Genomic DNA, 17,790 nt, shown 5'->3' on the forward strand with positions numbered 1-17,790 from the left:
ATTCCTGAGGACCGAGGGCCAAAGGTATTGGATTCTTATTTCTACAGTCCAGGAAATCTCTGAGATTAGGCATCTGGGAAAACAGGGGAGAGAGGGTAGGAGGGTTGCAGTGCCAGAGGGCAGCTAGGCGGGCACTACAAAACCTGGGAGTAGTATGTGGGAAAGAGACAGGCGGTCTTAGGAACACCCATGGCATTGCCAGCTCTGTGAGAGTCAGGCACCCATGGGCACTCACCCAGTAATTCTGGCCACCTGGAGGTGCTATGAGTCCCGACACCCTAGAGTCTCTGTCCTGGGTCACACAACTAGTAAACTGTTGGGTCAAGATTCCCAGCCAAATCTGACTGACCCTGTGCCCCAAGCCAATGGTTCTCATAAGGCTGAGTCCCCACGGTCACTCCCTTGGGCTAGGCAGACAGGTTCTGCAGTGTGTCATCGCAAAAGCACGGAGAGTGACAGGTGAGTGGATGGTGTTCTGACTTGGAAGAGTTTGCTTTCAGTAACTCCTGGGCCCATTCTGTGTGATTAGGTTTAGGGGACGGACAGGCATGTGGCATTTGTTCATAATCCATGTGTGGCATTTGTTCACAGCCCACCTGAAAGACCGGAGAATCCCTAACAGGGGGAAACTCATTGTGAGTGACAGCAAGATGCTTGCCCGGCACCCAAGCACTTGGGAAGCTGAGCCACGAGGGCTAGCCTGGGCTACAGCGTGAAACCCTGATCTCTCCCTGTTCCTCACAACTAACTGAACTATGAGTCCTTTCCCAAGGACTTGCTTATAGACCCTAGGTATCTTTAGGGACCCGGTGGCCTCAAGGCTGCCACATTGGGTAACCAGCTTCCAACACAAAAACCTTCAAAGAAACACACTTTAGAGATACCTAAGCCATAGCAACTGTTTGATAGCTTCTAGTTCGGTTTTATAAAGAAAGATGCCCGGGTTCAGAGAGGCAAAGCCACTTTCCCAAAGTCACACAGCCAGTACAGGGCTGAGGGTGATTATATTTCATTCAAAACCTTGTGATTTTCACCCCACGGAGCAGCCCCTCTAGTGCCTTGAGATGCTGGAGTTCCTGTGACGGAGTCTAAGCCAGGATATGAGGCAGTCCAGGGGAGACACAACCTGTGTGATTCCATGGAACAGAAAAGCGGGCATCTCCCAGAATGCACCAGCCTTGCTGGGAAGAGAGGCAGCTCCTCCCCCAGGCTCCTGGCGCAAGGCGCTGACAAACTTCATAAGCCAACATCGCCAGGTCCCTCACTAATTCACTTAAGTGTCTGATAAGTTAAACACATCAAGTCTGCCCTACAGTCCCCAGGACACAGGCCACGGGAGGCAGGTTCAGAAACCCAGGTCTCCCAGGGGAGTCTGTCTCAAGCTTTTCTCTTAGCAAGTGGCTGATGTATAGCCCTGTGGACCAGCCTGGCACCAGGGACCCAGCCCATAAGTGCTGGGAGCATGCTGTGTTCGCTGGACAGCATTACACTGATGGCCTGTCTTTCTCTAGGGGACAGAGCCCGTGGACACAGAGCAGCTGCCAGACCTCTGCACTGTCCACTCCCATTGGCCTCTCTAAGATGAGCCACAACTGTCCTGCTGCCCTGGCAAAGGCGGGTGAATGTCATGGCCAGGCTGGCTCTGAGTTCCTGCCCTGACTGTGCTAAGCACCTCACGCTCTGTACAGCTGAGCCTGCTCCGCAATTCTGAGCCTAAAGTAAGTGCCATCCCAATGCTGCTCATTCATGGAGCAGGGGCACTCGGTACACGGAGGCAGAGAAGCTTGTCTGGGGCCTCCCTACCGAAGAGCTACGACCTTGTCCACTGGCCTCCATGCCTCCAAGGGCTCAGACATCTCCTGGATATCTGAAGATGAGGCTGACATGTCCCAAAGAGCAGTGACAGCTTCTGAGGCATGGGCCAGGTCTGAGAAGGTGAAGGATGGGGACTGGGAGGGAGGCCACATGCCCTATTTAACTAACTGTCCATCCCGCTGACCTGAGGGACTCCTGCTGAGAGCATCTGTCCTGGGAGGTGACACACAGTAGCCCACACAATGACCCTCCAAGATGGCAATAAGATCTCCACTCCACCTCCTCTTCTTCCTCCCCCTCCCCCTCTTCCTCCTCTTTCTCCTCCCCTTCCTCCTCTTCCTCCTCCTTCTCCTCCCCCTCCTCCTCTTCTTCCTCTTCCTCCTCCTTCTCTTTCCTTTCTTCCTCTTCCTCCTTTCTATTACTTTTAAGACAAAAACTATTACCCAGCCCAAACTGGCCTCCAACTTACTATGTAGCCAAGGATGACTTTGAACTCCTGGTCTTCCTTTTTCTCTCTCTATGGAGTGCTAGGGTTTCGGGCATGCAGCACCGTGTCCAGTCTATGTAGTGCTTGGTTTTGAACCTAGAGCTTCACGCACGCTAGGCAAGCATTCGATCAACTGAGGCACATCCCGAGAAATCCCTGCAACGTCGGACTGGAATCTTTATGTGGCTAGAGCACTTTTTGGCTGTGATGATCTGAGGATCTGAGCTGGGCAGATTTCTCTGGTTAGGCCAGGTGACTTCAACCGAATCACACGTGTTTCTACACGACAGGGGTGAGGAGGTTAAAGGAGGAAGTGGCAGCTAAGAGGGTGGTGGTGTGTGGGACAGGCACAACTGAGGGGGTGCAGGAAGCTTCTAGAAGCAAGAAAAATGGAAGAAACTGGTTTTACTCTGAGCCGGAGAAAAGGACCCACCCTACTGGTTAACACCAACAGACACGGACTTCGATGTCTGAACTCTGGGAACCCTGAGACGGTGTGGTCAGCCAGCACCTTTGGGGAATTTCTTCCGGCAGCCAGAGGATGTGGCTATGGGCAGTGTTCCTAGACCTGTCACCACAAGGCCTTCCATTCCACAGTAGTCGGTGTCACCGGGAACCACACAATGCCTTTTTCCAGGTACCTCTTGCAACCACTCCTCCTGGAGCCTGTGCATCAGGCCCAGCAGGCTGCCCTTGCTCTGGGCTTGCACTTTAACCAGGCAAACGTGTGTTCTCACTCCCACATGGGGCAAAACTCAAGGGAGAAAAGCTCTCTGGCACCTCATCCGCAGCCATTCTGGTTTCTCAGAACTACATTTCCAGAGTCCCAGGTGCAAGTCTGGGGATGGGGCTCGGCTAGTACAGTGCTTGCCTAGCATGCATGAAGCCCTGGGTTCAAATCCCAGTTTCGTATAAACCAGGCACGGTGATTCATGTCTGTAATTAGGTACTAGGCAGATGGAGGCAGAAGGACCAGGAATTCAAGGTCATTTCTCAACTGAGTAGTAAGTTCAAGGCTAGCCTGAGCTACCTGAGACTAAACAAGACAAAGAGCCCAGCCCAGGAGGGAGTATGACCCTCACGGGGGCACATGGGAGGAGGGCTGGCTGAGGTTTTCCATGAGGGACAGCCCTCTGTGGTCCTTGGCTATTTCCATCCACGAGGACACACTTGGGAGACATTTGTCTTTCAATATCTGGACTTTGTCATGTATGTATGTATGTATGTATGTATGTATGTATGTATGTATGTTCCATAGTTTGAAAACCTTCAAAAAACATTCTTGTGCAGGGTGGAACCAGTAAGAGCCTCCCGAATCTCTCTGCCTCCCAAGCCTCCCCTGCCTCTCTCCCTGGAGCAGTGGACCACAGCGAGTTCGAGTTCCCTCAGCTGAGGCTCTTCCGGCCTGGTGCTCACACAGTCAGTTGGTGAGCCGGTTTCTTCTGACGGGGGCCCACTCAGGTGTCTGACAGGCTTAAGTAGCATCAGGAACCATGTGGGTGCTTATTACTTACGACCTATTCATTACTGTTTGAGTATCATTATTTCGTATGATTTGTGCCGTTATTTTTTTTTTACTTATTATGCACGAACCTTTGTCAGCAACTTGCCATTTCTCTAATATCATCACAGTCACAATCCTGTTCAAATGTTCCAAACCTCCATGATGAATTTTCAAGAATAATTTCAGAGAAAAGCTTGAAGTTCGGAGACGCTCAGACACCTGCTCAGAGCCACACAGTGAACGGCGCAGAAGATTGGAAGCCTATACCCATCTGTTGAAGGCCTCCCGACACCCATCACAGCTCCTTCCCAGAAGCCCTTGCCAGGTCAGGAGGTAAAATTCCTTTCTCCTTGAATTGTTTCCAGGTGTGAGTCACGGTGTCCCCACAGCTCTGGTCCTTTCTGGCTGTGGTTTAAGTAACCAGTGTTGGGTTGTTTAATTATAAACCTGGAAGCAGACTGAGGTGAGAGCCTGAAGGAGCTGGAAGAGTCCTGGCCCAGACTAGTCTGCTTGGTCACCGTGGTCAGGAACACACACGGGGACTTCCCCAAAGCCAGGGTGCTGACTGGGTTGGATTCTCTCAGGCCACTTTCCTTGGTCACCCCTCTATGTGGGTCTGTGTCCCCTGCTCCTGGTTCGTTTTGTTTGTGACAGGGTCTGAAGGAGCCCAGGTTAGCCTCAAACTCACCATGTAGCTGAAGATGACTTTGAACACCTGGTCCTTCTGCCTCCACTTTCCAAGTACTGGGAGGATGGTCATGTGCCACCGTGCCTGGCTTGGCCTCTCCTCTTTGTATTAGGACGCCAGGTGCATTGAAGGGAGAGGGACAGCCATATGCTTCTATGTCAGCTCAGTCACCATTTTAAAGGTCCTGTCACCAAACAGTTCCACTCTGAGGTCCCGGAAGACTTCAACACACCCATCCAGTCAGCTAGAATCCAGCCCTGCAGGGGCCTGCTTCTTTTGACTCAAGCCCCTCTCTCCGACCAGCCGACGATTTCCAAGACCAATTTCTCACCTCCTACCCTTCCCTCGAAGCCCTGGAGGGTACCTGCTACGCCTGCCCACTGTCACAGAGAATGAAAGCTCAGCTCTGTCTCCAAATGAGCGACTGTTTTTGCACAATAAACACCAAGACGTGGACCTACAGGGGAGACAGTACCAGGAGCCTCTCCTAGCCTGTGGAAGACCCATGCTCCAGGCTCCTGTGGCCACACCGAGGCTGCCTTATCTCCTCAGGTGTCCATTTGAACTCCTGCGCTGGAAAACAATATCAGAGGGGTACAGAGGCGGGGCCGCCTGCCTGCCCCTCCTCAGCCAGATGGACCCAGCAGGACCGAGAGGCCAGTGCAGCCCAGCCCACTTGCAAGCAGGGAAGTTGGCTAATTTTATCCCTTTTCCTACCTGAGTTGGAGGGGGCTGGAAAAGAGATGGCGGTGTTGCTCACTGCCTGGGATTCTCACTTGGAAAGGAAGCCGTTCCTGAAGTCTTTTCCCTTCCTCCATGGTAAGGAAACTGACACTCAGCTCCCAGGGCTTCCCAGAACCCAGATAGCATTACTCAGTCTCCTAGGCCGGCTGCTTCATATGACTGAGTTCTGGCCAATGAGGTCCAAGCAGCAGAGGGCTAGGGGCACCCACCCGATGAGAAGGCTATCTTTCCTCTTTCCTCCTGGTTGTAGGATGGGTGGAATGGCTGGGGCTCAGGCATGGTGGGGGTAATGAATGACTGAGCAAAAACGATAAGAAGAGGCGGGGTTCCTGATGACCACAGCGCTGTCATTTCAACCTCAGACACCTGACCCGTGGGCTCTATTTACATGAAAAGGCAAGCGGTTTTTATAAAGGTCTTGTTGGATCCTTTTTGCCTTATGAGTTGCTCAATTTATTTCCTGATACATGTGATATTATATGTTACATATACGATAATAGAGTATTGGTGTCAATTATGAGGATTTCTCTATGTCAAAGACATTAAGAGATTTACCCACTTGACTTTATTTGATCATCCTAAGAGCCATGGGGAATCGTCACCTTTTGTAGGGTCTTTCTCCAAACAGACTCTAACGGTGGCCCCATATCCCTGCCACCTGGTGCTCCCGTTGAGTTCACTTTTGATTTTATCGTGTTTCATGTTGTAAGGGTGTTTTTTCCGGCAGACATGTCTAGGCACCACCCGTGTGCCTGGGGCCCGAGGAGGCAAGAAGAGGGCGTTGGGTGTTTTAGAATCGGAGTTACAGGCAGCTGTAAACCAAGATGGCGTGGAATGAAACCCTGGCCTTCTGCAAGAGGAACAAATGCTCTTAAGCACTGAGCCATCTCTCCAGTCCCTGGTGCTCTTGGTTTGGCTCTTGAGTGTAGGCAGGCCACACAGCTTGCTTCTGGTCAGTTAAGATATGGCCGAGGGGATAAGATAAAGGAGGCTGTGTGGGTGGTGGTACGACCAAAGGCACAGTCTGCTGCTCCATGCCTCTGCTTGGATGAAACAGGTGGGCCATTTGGGGAAGAAATTCGCTTAGCAAGGGATGGGAGGAAGAAACCCAAAGACCACAGGCTTCATCCCACACCCACGACTGAGGGTAGGGGTGGGGTCAATTCTAACACCCCAGTGAACCAGGAAGTGGGTCTCTACCCAAGCTGCACTGTCAGATGAGCAGACAACCTTGGTCTCCAGGACTCTAGCCAGAGAACAGCAGAGGACAGACCGGGCCGTGCATTCCTGGACTTAAATTCCTCAGACTAAGATAAAATATTAAATGTTAGCTAATGAGCCCGAGGCATTTGCTCACCTACGGAAGTGCTGAGGTGCCCAATGGATGGTGCAATGACTGTCCGTGGGCTGTGGAAGGGCTGGGGAGGCCAGCAAAGCAGAGTGAGGTAGGCCGAAGGGATCGATCATGTGGTAACTGAGACTGGAGGTGACTGGGGACAGAAGCCGGAGGAGAAGGCATGTGGTTTACAGCCCTGCAGTGGTGGCCTCAGGGAAGTGAACATCGGGTACAGAGGACCAAGGCAGTTACTGCCACCAACACAGGACAATACTTGTTTTATGGCTTATCACCAGGTAGGTGCTCTCTGTGTCTCTTAAAGCTTTGGCTTCCTCATCTTTAAATTGAGAATAACGATGCTTCCCAGGGCTGGAGAGATGGCTCAGCAGTTAAGATGTGCACCACTCTACCAGAAGACCTCGTTGGGTTTCCAGCACCCACATTAGGAAACTCACAAACACCTGTATGTCTCCACCTCCAGGAGACAATGCCCACTTCTGGCCTCTGAGAGTGTTGCACACATATCCAGACAGACAGACAGACAGACAGACACACACACACACACATATACACACACGCACACAGACATACAGACACAGACAACCCCCCTCACATATACGTGCACACACATAGAGAAGAGACAGACAGATACATGCACACACAGAGAAACAGAGAGATAGACAGACACACACATAGAGACAGAGACACACAGACATACAGACCCAGACAACCACGGACACACACATACATGTCCACACACATAGAGACAGACAGACAGACACACAAACACACACCCACAGACACACACATACATGTCCACACACATAGAGACACACAGACATACAGGCACAGACATCGCCTACACACACATATACACGCATACACATAGAGACAAAGACAAGACAGATACACACACACACACACACACAGAGACAGAGACAGACAGACAAACACACATACAGAGACAGAGACACAGACAGACAGACAGACAGACAGACACACACACATACACACATACACACACACACACACACACACACACACACACACACACACACTAATAAAATAAAGTCTTCCAGAAGCAAGGAGGCAGGCAGCCCTCTAGAGCCTCCCTTCCAAATCTGGGGATCGAATCAACCAGAAACAAAGAGTGTTGCAGGGACTGGAGAGAGGAATGTCCAAGCAGGGCCTGGTGACGTAGGCCTCAAATCAGAGGTACTGGGTGAAGCTGAGGCAGGCAAGTTCAAAGACAGCCCTCGTCTACAGAGTGAGTTCAAAGTCAGCCTGAGCAACTTAGTGCAACCTGTCCCAAAATGAAAAGGTAAGAAGAGGGCTGAGGATGTAGCTCAGTGGTGGAGTGCTTGCCTAGTACGCACAAGCTTCCAAGTTCAGTCCCCAGGGCTGCACAGAGTTGGAGGTGGGGTGGTACTGCAACTGTGCACTGGGATTTTCCTTGTTCTCATTCCTTGAGCAAGGTTCAGTCACTATTTACACAGCCTTTACAGTGGGTCAGTCATTACAAGCCACCCCGAAGGCACATAATGTACCCAGGAAGACATTTCAGGCTCAGTGCAAACAAAACAGGAGGGGTGAGAGCATCCTTGGTTTTATCTGGTACCAGTCTCCAGTGTATACTATGGATGGTCATATACAGAAAGTGTGTCCTCTGACCTCCCTTCCAAATCTCACCATTACTACCACGGTGGCCTTGGCCAATGGCTATGGGCGTAAACCTTCCCATCATAGCCAGCCTGAGCTGACACAAGGTCCCTGTGCGCAGGGTAGGCAGAAGCATGCATGGCGGTGCTCGGAGAATTGTATCCCTGCTACTCAATCCCTGCTAAACTCAAGGGTGCAGAGTCCTGCTCATCCTTCCTTGGTCACTGCATTTCAAGGCTCCGAGGTTCCCTCCAGAATGAATAGGCAGCTTCTCTTAGGAGGAGAAGTGCATCAGGAGTGTCCTGCGTCTCTCCTACAAGGCACACCTTCGAGAAGGTCTTGAGAACAGAGATGAGGCTTAACACAGGGCTAACCTCCAGCTGGGGGCCAGAAGAAGGAGGGTACTGTGGTGACACCCAGCGGGGTCTCCAGGAGAGATGTTCTGCACCAGGGACAGTCATGGCTGTCCTCACAGTGAAAACAGGACAATCGTAGAATTCCCCCACCTCCCTGCCACTGAGAAGGTCTGATGTGCCCTGTGGCTTGCCAGGATAGACAGCCAGTAACGTAGTGGCTTAAAGCAAAGCTAACTGATTTTTCCCAAAAGCCAGAATCCATACACTCGAGGCAGGACTGACGTTCCATGGAAACCCAGTGTCTAGCCTTTCACGGCTTCCCAATGTCACCAGAATCCCTCGGCTTTAGCTCTATCTTGCAGACCGGCTCCTCCCTCTTGCTGAAGCCAACTAGATGAGCCAAGGGTACCTTTTCTCTTCAGATCTATGACGCAGTCACATGCACAAGGGCCCTGTCACCAGGCAGGCATGGCTAGCCATGGCCTGAAAGCTTCATTCTCCCCTTTTTAAGACTTTTTAAAACAGATAACTCAACTGCACGGGTCTCAAGAGTGAACTTTGAACATGAATGGCTGTGTCACCAGCCTGAAGGTTTATAGAGATAAGGCTCTGGGAAGATGGTGTAGCCATCTGGGGAGAGAAAGGGGTGTTATTCAGACAGCCCAAATGGCCATAGGTACTCCATGACTGACTGTCTTCCAGCGAAGTATCATGAGGCTGATTTCTATTGTTCTTGGGGCTCCTGGCGTGCCACACATGGTGAGCTTTGGATTACAAATAAAGAGTCATACATTTTACTGGGGAGGGGGCTTTTGTTCCTACAGGGAGCATCTTCAACGTCTTCGGAATGGTTAGCATGCCCTGATGCTATCACCAGCCTTGGGCGATCACCCTCATCCTCAGGATTAAATGAAGACACTGTGGTCATTACCCCTACACCACTGGGGTGGGGAGTGGACTCTGAGACCCCCCCCCAAGAGCTATCTCACTCTGCCCAAAGAAGTCTGTTAATAAGTAACAGAGCTTGGCTGAAAACCAGAGAGTCAGAGTCCAGAATCCACTCTCCACCCGCCGCCCCACCCCTCACGTGACCCCCGCCCATGCCCTGCAGGTTTGTCTTCTTTCCCCTGCAAACCTTCTATCCACAGCTTCCATGAAAAATGAACTGCACTGGCCAATGTCAGAAGCAGGCGTTTGCCAATGACGGAGGCAGAGAGGGATAAAGGCTTGATACAGAACACGCAATGATGAGATCAAATGCCAGAGCCTTAGATCGGCTATCCCGAGCCCAAGGGTCCAAACTGAGGGCTGACTAGGGCCTCTTTACCACCAGGCTCATGATCTCTCAACTTGGGGCTCATGCCCACTCACGAGGCTGCCTGAAGCCTGTCTCGTGTCTCAGGACTCTGCCCTCAACCGAGCTACATCAGCAGAGGGCGAGGGGTTGAGATTAACCACAGGCTCAGGGCTCTTGCCCTCTCTGGGCTTTTGTGCAGTCTTTGGTCCTCTGTCCCCATTCCTTTGGGTTAGGAACACGAAGATCTCCTACTCTTCACGGTGTTTAGATCCTAAACCTCATCCACAGGAACAGAGCCCCCAACCTTCTGACAAAATGGAAATCCTGGAACTGCTCCCAGGATCCAGAGGGGGAAAAGACCCTTCCAGGCTGAATGCCCTCAGGTAGCCACAGTGATACAAACTCCAGCTGCAGTTCCCTGACTGCCCTCATACACTGGGCAGGGGTGGTGCTGCCTGGTGAGGTAAGTCCTGGGGGTCATGAAGCAAAGGGGCTGCCATCTGCCTGCTGGCTCCCTCTGTCACCCACTCGGCAGACACCAGCTCAGGGATCCAGGTGCTGGGGACCCAGCGATGAGCATCTCAGAGAAACAGCCCAGAGCCCAGCATCACACAGGTCTGGGGCATCTTTAGGAAACGTCAAAGAGGAAAAATAGCAGACAGGAAAACAGATATTCTAACTAACGACAGTTGGTTATAAAATAGGCCACTTAGGGACACTTCGACTATGTCCCTGAAGGCTGGAGAACAGCCGCACCAGACTGGGAGAGCAGGTTGACCAGGGTTATCCCCTGAGTACTCAGATGATCCCATGAGCATCTGGTATCCCTGTCTACTTCAGGTTCTAAGACTGGGTGTGGCCAGCCTTGTCAATCAGTCCCGAGGGTGTGGTCTCTGCCCTGTCAGAACCCGAAAGACCCACCTGATTCTCTGTTCTGGAAGTTTTTTGGGTTCTCGGGAAGACAGAAAGGGGTCTGGAGCTGCTGGGGACCAGCACGCCATCCCAAGAGGAGAGACTGCCACTCTTTTAGGGGTGCTCTGTGGACACAATGACAGCTGAGACAGGGTAAGGGTGAGTCAGAGAGGACCTGGACCCAGGAATGCCCCAGAGACCTGAAGCTGCTTCTACTAGGTGACCCAAATAAGGACAAGAGAGCGAATCCAAACGAACACAGCCCAGCTGCTCAGAGCTGGGCTCTCTGGCAGCTGAAACCACTGTCCCCACAATGTCCTTTCTGCTTGCACGAGTGACTGTTAATTAGGGTCACCGTGGTGGTGACTAAGGAAGGACACCACTCAGGGCTGGATGCAGGCATGTACTCCAGTCCCTGTCCTATCACACAGTCACCCTGGAGGCACTGCTGTAGATCACCCAGATGTGAGGCCTGGAGGCTGTCAGCTGGAGATGGAGGAAGTAGGCTTGTCCATCAAACAGCATTGCCAAGGCTACCAATTCAGCCAGTGGCAGAGACTCACATAGGAGAAGAGAAAGCGGATGAGCTCAGGCTGTGGGTGCAGCTCAATTGGTAGCACGTTTACCTAGCATATGGAGCCCTGGGTTCAGTCCCCAGAACCACGTCAACTCAGCCTGGCAGTGCCTGCCTGTAATCTAAGCAGGAAGTGGAAAGTAGAAAGATCAGGAGGTTGTCCTTGAACTCAGCCAGTTTGGGGCCAGCCTAAGCTACATGAGACTGTCTCTAAAAATGAATGAATGGGGGGTTGGGGATTTAGCTCAGTGGTAGAGCGCTTGCCTAGGAAGCGCAAGGCCCTGGGTTCGGTCCCCAGCTCCGAAAAAAAAAGAACCAAAAAAAAAAAAAATGAATGAATGGGTGCGTGGATAGATAGATAGATAGATAGATAGATAGATAGATAGATAGATAGATAGATAGATAGATAATTTGATGGGCGCTGGAGAGATGGCTCAGTGGTTAGAGCACTGACTGCTCTTCCAGAGGTCCTGAGTTCAAATCCCAGCAATCACATGGTGGCTCACAGTCATCTGTAATGGGATCTGATGCCCTCTTCTGTGTGTCTGAAGATGGTGTGCTTATATACATAAAAGAAAAATAAAAAGATAATTTGAGTGGACGTGGGGGTATGGTATGGAGGGGAGCTGGTGGGTGGGAAACGGGCCATCCTGGGCTACGGGAAGCAGCCTGCCTTTCCAGAAGTATGCGCCTTGGGAGCGTGAGGAAGTACTCTATGCTTGCAGCACATCATGCTGGCTCCCACGGACCTGTCACTCGGATGTCACCCCTGGGTCTAGAGAGACGACTCAGCAACTAAGCACACTCACTGCTCCTTCAGAGATTGCAGGTTCGTCTCCCAACACCCACGCTGGGCAGCTCACGACTATAGTAACTCCAGCCCCAAGAGTCCTCGCGCGCGCGCGCACACACACACACACACACAAACACAAACACACACACTCACTCACACACACACATACACTCACACACAATGAGAGGGACAGACACATAAAAATAAGACTTTAAATGTTACCCCCTTAACTGTCAAGCCAAACATCTGTTGTTGCTGTTGTTGTTGTTGTTATTATTATTATTATTATTATCTTCAATGCTGGAGATGAAACTTAGGGCCCTGTGCATCCTTGACCAGGACTCTCTTCCACTGAGGCTCACCTCTAGCCCTCATGCTATGTAATTCTTTAAGATTTTCTAATCGACTTGCACTTAATCGTGAGCAGGTGATGCCTGTGTGCACAGAGGTGAGTGTGCAGTGTGTGTGTGTGACCACGCGTGCATGTGTGAATGTGTATGTCAGGGAGTATGTGTGTCAGTGAGTGTGTGTGTGTGTGTCAGAGTGTGTCTGTGTGTGTGTGAGAGCACATGTGCATGTGTGAGTGTGTGTGTGTCAGTGAGTATGTGTCAGAGTGTGTCAGTGTGTGTGCGTGTGTGAGCACACGTGCATGTGTGAGTGTGTGTGAGCATGTGTGCATGTATAAGTGTGTGTGTCAGTGAGTGTGTGTGTCAGAGTGTGTCAGTGTGTGAGCACGTGTGCATGTGAGTATGTGTGTGTCAGAGTGTGTCAGTGTGTGAGAGCACATGTGCATGTATGAGTGTGTGTGTCAGTGAGTGTGTGTCAGAGTGTGTCAGTGTGTGTGAGCACACATGCATGTGTGAGTGTGTGTGTCAGAGTGTGTCAGTGTGTGAGAGCACATGTGCATGTATGAGTGTGTGTGTCAGTGAGTGTGTGTGTCAGAGTGTGTCAGTGTGTGTGTGAGCACACATGCATGTGTGAGTGTGAGTGTCTGTGTGTGTGTGTGTGTGTGTGTGTGTGTGTGTGTGTGTAGATCCAAGGACAACCTGCAGGAATCCGTTTTCTCATTCTACCATGTAGGTCTCTGGTTTTGAACTCAGGATGTCTGGCTTGGCGGGAAGCGAGTTCATCCTGGCCCTTACTGCTTCCACCCTCCCAGGGAGGTGTGAGGCGAGCGCGGAGTGCAGTAGCCACTTGGAAAGCACGAGGCAGATGGCATCACCATGAAGGCCAGGCACGGCTGTTGCTACTGTGCTGGGTGGTGGCCAGTGATCTCCCCAGAATCGCCCTCAGTGTCTTCGTGACTGAACTCAGACAAGAACTGGGTTTAAGAATCTCTATTTCAAGGGGCTGGGGATTTAGCTCAGTGGTAGAGCGCTTACCTAGGAAGCGCAAGGCCCTGGGTTCGGTCCCCAGCTCTGAAAAAAAAAAGAACAAAAAAAAAAAAAAAGAATCTCTATTTCACAGATGACTTAATGGAGGTGTGGCCAGGGCTCGGAGCCTGTGAGGAGCACAGGAGGGGTAGGTAGGGTGTGCTGTTCTTGTCCCACACTGTTCTGTCCCACACTGCATTGCACAGCGAATTCACACAGCACATTACACAGCCGAGGGGCGCTCAACAAAAGGAGCTCATGTAAGAGCTTCTACAAATGGAGACTTTTTATTTATTGTGTGTGTGTGAACACATGTGCGCCCGCACGTGCAATGGGTATTGTGACCTTTTTCATACAGGAGGAGCCCACGCTCAGAGAGGTTAAGCAGCTGCACAAAAGGTGCCCAGCTACTTATGGAGATAGGCGATGGGGTGCGGGGCTGAGAGTTCCTAAGAGCCCCCCTTTAGGCAGCTCTCTTGAGTTGAATCTTTCGCACCAAATAACCATCACCACATTTGTAACCCTGGCTCCTCCACACCCAGACTCTGCCATTCCTGTCATTATCATTTGACCTGCAGCCAGGCAGACAGGGCCCAGAGAGGGCCTGTCTAGTCCTGCCTGATATCTTGTGCCTGGAGAATATCTTGGCTGTGCGGCGGTCCCACCCTCTGCCCGCCTGGCGCGCAGGCCCTGTGATGTGGGGCACACAGCCAGAGCCGCCGAGTAACTGAGGGTGCTTTGTCTGAGGCTTAGAGCAGGGCTCTCTGAAGACCAGGAGACAGCCCTGGGGTCGACACTGACCTAATTAGACTTAGGCTTAAAAATAGACTCAGCGAGTCTATCAGACGATAGCCTCAGACCCTCTGCTCTGTGACTTGGCCTAGAGCCGGGTGTTGCCTGCACAGGGTGGGTGGTGGTGAGCATAGGGCTGTCTGTGGTGTGTGTTGGAGGTTGGAGAACCTGCCCCAGACCTGCTGACTGTGAGTTCCGGGACTGAGGGAAAGGCTCTGCTTATCCCGTTTGCTTAAGATACAATTTGTACAAAGTGCGATGCACCTTGCAGTGGCTGAGGGTTGTAAACTTGACTGGGGTCTTCCTTGGTGTTTTTGTTTGGTTATTTGTTTCTGCAGTGCTACGGATGGAGCTGGGGTAGGCCATGGCTCTATTACAGAGCCACATTCCCCGTCCCTACACACACGCACGAACAAATGCGTGCACGCTTGAATGTGCACTCCACAAAGATCCCTCTGGAGCTGAAGTGACAGGCAGCTGCTGGGAACCACACACTCCAAGAGCAGTCAGCAGTCATAACCACTGAGCTATCCCTCTTGTCTCCTGTGTTCTGGGGTAACAGATATGGGCTTCACAGTTTAGATGAGTTCTTTTTTCCTTTTTCTTTTTTCTTTTTTTCGGAGCTGGGGACTGAACCCAGGGCCTTGCGCTTGCTAGGCAAGCGGTCTACCATTGAGCTAAATCTCCAACCCTCACTGAGCTAAATCCCCAACCCTAGATGAGTTTTAAGGTTCTCTTTTCTTTTTTCCTTTTAATAAAGGAGGTCTCGTGTAGCCCGGGCCCCTGAACTTCTGATCCTCCTGCTTCTACTTCCCGAGTGCTGGGATCACAGGCGTGCGTCCACACACCTGTTCTGTGGGGTGCAGGGCATGGAAGTCGGGGTTGCGTGCACACTAGGCAAGCCTTCGGAGAGCCGAGCTATAAGCACAGCCCTTGGATGAATTTTGAGAACACCTATATATCTATGTGCGCGCATGCGTGCGTGCGTGTGTATGAGAGAGTGATAGACAAACAATTCTCTCACCCTCAAGAGCCCCTTCGTGCCTCTTCCAGATGCACAAGAAGTCACCATAAACAGGATGAGACAGCACATGTTCCTATGGGGACCCTCTTTTCCTGCCCATGGGGTGTCATGCCGCTTGGTCCCAAAGAGCTGTGGCCCATCCTATGGCTGTCCCATGGCCCGCGTACCTCCTTACAGCTGTTGGCGCTGGCTGCTTCTCCCTGCACCTCCTTACAGTGCTGGTTGCTTCTCCCCAGGCAGCTGCTTTACAGTGAGCATGGCGCTGGCAGGCCTGCACAGAAGGTATTTGTGTTTTTCTTGACAAACACCCAGGACAGGCTTTACTGGGACATAAAGAAAAGCAGGTCTTTAAGGGTCTTTCCAGGAGCTGCAGCAGTCCCCATGAGCTGGGACCCGCCAGTCTGCTGTCTGTACAATCTTGGTCCAGATGAGATAACCTCAGAGGGTCTGGGTCATAGCAGTATCAGTTCTGCTGCCGAATGGTCCCGGGTCACGTCACGCTACTGCTCTCTCTGGCTGTGAAAGCCGAGCCGACCTGGGTGGTTTGTTCTGACTAATGGTGAGCTGTTCACACTAGGGCTAGAAGCCATCGAGATGATGGAGACAGGAACATTCCAGAGGCCAGGGCTCCCCAGGGTTTAGGCCTTTCTCTCTGACAGTCCAGACGCCAAGTACGCTGTTAAAGTGGATGGTTCTCGTTCCTCCTCTACACCCAGCAGTGAGTGGCCTCCAGGGGATCAAGGCTAGCGGCAGAGACACTAGAGCTTAGAGCCAATGCTGACAGGAATCCGGGCGTGTCCTCTGGCCGCTCTTCATTGTTAGCCTGAAGTCAGGGTTCAGAGTCACCTGGGAGACTCATCCTCGAGAGTGTCTATCAGGGAGATTTCAGAGCGATTCAATTGAGAGGGGAAGACTCACCCTGAATGTCCTAGGGTCCAGGACTAAATAAAAGGGCGAAAGCAAGCTGAGTGCCAGCATTTACCCCTCTCTCTGTCTCCTGACTACAGATACAAGGAGACCAGACACCTGGCAGCAACGATCGACTTTGTCCCCTCCAACCGTGAGCCAGAATAACTCTTCCTTCCTTAAGTGGCTCCTGTCAGGCATTTTGTCACAGCAATGTGAGAGGTAACATCGTATTACCTCGCTGACCCTCAGTTTGCTTGTCCATAGAATGGGTACATTTCTGATGCTAGCTCATAGCACCGGGTGGACAGGATAGGTATAGGAGGAGGCTTTAGTAGCTAAGGCAGCAGATGGGGGTGAGGGAACAGAGGCAGCAGAGGCAGCAGAGGGAGCAGAGGGAGCAGTAATTCGAGCCTCTGCTATTATCTGAGGATGTCTTTATGAGAGGCAGGGAAATTGGGCAGCATGCCAGCCTCCTGATGCTCACCAAGCCTTGGAACGTGGCCCCCACCAGTGTGGGTTCATGAGGAGACTCGTGAGTTGGCTGAGTGTGGACTGTAGGCACAGATGGTGCAGGAGGGACCAGAAGGAAGTTAGGACCAAGCCAGAGAAATCCAGGGTCAAATAAAAGGGACCGGTGTATTTTCACTCTTGCCTTTTGTCTCTGTTTTGCAATGCCCTTTCCAGCAGCTGCCTAACTAGCGGGACTTCAGCCTGGTCACGGGGGACTCAGGCCACAAGACAACACAGGGTCTGATGGTTACCTCAGCAGGGCCCCAACACCCTTTTGTGAGGGAGGTGTTCCAAGCCAGTCAAAGAGCTCAGCTTCTGCACATAAAAGGAGACCCTGGGAGCATCTCTCTGTCTCTCTGTCTCTCTCTCTGTCTCTCTCTCTGTCTCTCTCTCTCTCTGTCTCTCTCTCTCTCTCTCTGTCTCTCCCCCTCCCCCACCCCTCCCCTTCCCCTTCCCCTCCCCCTCCCCCTCCCCCTCTCCCTTTTGGTCTCCACCTCTCTCCTGCATCTTCTCTCAAGTCTCAGCTTTCACCCTTCTCCCCTGAACAGCTCTGAAGGGGCTGTGCATTTAGGGCTTCACCACCATGATGGCTCCGTCCAAGAGCCAGGGCGGCTCAGCTCCCAGACCTGAGGAGGTCTGCATTCATTACTTCTCCAGCTGCTGGGATAAATACTTCACAAAAGCATCTTAAGGAGCCCAATGGTTTATCTCACAGCATAGTTCAAGAGTCTACTGTGAGGGGAAGGAATGGCAGGAAGAGCGTGAACCAGCATGGCACCCACGGTCAGGAAGCGGAGAGGGACGGATGCTTGGGCCTCAGCTCACTTCCTCTTTTTAGTCAGCCCAGGGAGTGGACCCACAATGAGGGTGGTTCTTCTGGCCTCAATAACCCAGTCTAGAAAGCCCCTCAGACATCTACGAGTGATCCTACATCCTGACAAACGCACAGTATTGACCGTCGTAAGGGTGCCTATGAAAACAGATGGTGCCCACGGCAGTGCCAGGGCCCCTGGATGC

At 51.9% G+C, this 17,790-nt stretch overlaps 1 protein-coding gene across 4 annotated transcripts in view; it reads right to left on the reverse strand.

Annotated features, from left to right (window-relative positions):
- Positions 1 to 17,790, reverse strand: part of Tmem51 (transmembrane protein 51) — a 50,047-nt gene that overhangs the window by 10,400 nt on the left and 21,857 nt on the right. The window contains exon 1 of one of the 4 annotated variants that reach the window (XM_087550751.1): positions 15,522 to 16,378. The gene's annotated coding sequence lies outside the window, so the exon portion shown is untranslated. 4 annotated transcript variants of the gene reach the window in all.

This window comes from Rattus norvegicus, chromosome 5, assembly GCF_021556685.1.
Source record: "Rattus norvegicus strain SHRSP/BbbUtx chromosome 5, alternate assembly SHRSP_T2T, whole genome shotgun sequence".
NCBI lineage: Eukaryota > Metazoa > Chordata > Mammalia > Rodentia > Muridae > Rattus > Rattus norvegicus.